Genomic DNA, 1,356 nt, shown 5'->3' with positions numbered 1-1,356 from the left:
AATTACGACCTCAGAATACCACCCCTGGTGTTTAGTATGAATCACATACCTTGACAGCACACAAGGAATATGGGCTCTCCTATCACAAACAGCTTTACTGAGTTCAATAATATTCTTGAATTCTATGATGTGACAAAACAACCTTTGCTTTAGAACACATTGCACACTAATAAAAGAAAATGTCCTGTATTTTCTTCTGAGACATGTTCTTCTTCCAATCCTAATAGACCAAGATGCAAAAATACAAACAGAATTTCAGAGTATTATCCATAAGTGTATATTAAAAATGCACCTTTTTTGTGCAATTTATGCTAACTAACTGACAAGCCCAAATGAACATCGAAATTTTCAAAGTTACACGTAGTTTGCGAGGACCACTTTGAGCTTACTGCATTCAAAGAAGAAAACGACTGCCAAGCGATTTGCCTTGGCTGTAAATCTCAGAAAATCCTGAAGCCTGATGCCATATAAACATAATTTCAGCACAGCTATGAAGACTCTGAGGATAGACCCTTGACTTTCAGAAGGGAATATGATCAAAAGCATAATGAGCATGTGTTCATCTTTACTTTCTTGAACCTTCACATTTGGCATGATACGAATGCTAACCATTCCAATAACCACCTTAGTGTAGCCCAACTAGATGCCATGTGAAACATCAGAAAAATCAGAATCTAAATGCAAAGCCAGAATGCTCTATAGATAGAAATCCAGATCTCATCTCTAGTTTACAGAGTAGATCTGTAGTCCGCAGAGTCTGAGATTTGGATGTCATATCTAGTGAGTATGGGGCCAACTCTGGGCATTTGCAAACCATCACTGTCATTATTGCCTCTTGCACTGCTTTTTTTTTTTTTTTTTTTATGTGTGCTGTACCTGCCAGATTGCCTTCTGGTAGGCGCACCATTGTTCAATATTGGGCCATTTTGTTTTATTCCCGTTGCCAGAACCGATGAACAAAAGATGAAGATCTTTTTTTTCTTTTGATTCTCCAGAACTTTGATTCATACTTAAGACTTTCTGAGATTCAATGATAAAAAATGGTTGAAACAACTCGGCAATAGCTATCGATGTTGTGTACAAGTTACATAATGCATTTTTAATACCTTTAATACTTAAAAACAGCTCTCGATGAAAGCCAGTGTTGATGACAATGCAAATTTTATTTTTAAAACAGGTAGCAAAAGTTTACCTGTGATTTTCACACAATAAATCAATCTTAGAGTGATTCATGTTTAATTACCATAAATACTCACACAACTTTATTTTGAATTCATATAAGAATTTGAATTATAATTTTACTATTACAACTCTGGAATTATCATAGTACTTTGTGTAAGGTTTATTCAGGATACT

The sequence above is a fragment of the Diadema antillarum genome, unplaced genomic scaffold (genome assembly GCF_040938485.1).
Source record: "Diadema antillarum isolate AM-2024a unplaced genomic scaffold, OU_Dant_1.0 scf00000086, whole genome shotgun sequence".
NCBI classification, from domain to species: Eukaryota; Metazoa; Echinodermata; class Echinoidea; order Diadematoida; family Diadematidae; genus Diadema; species Diadema antillarum.
Note: the sequence above shows the minus strand (reverse complement) of the source record.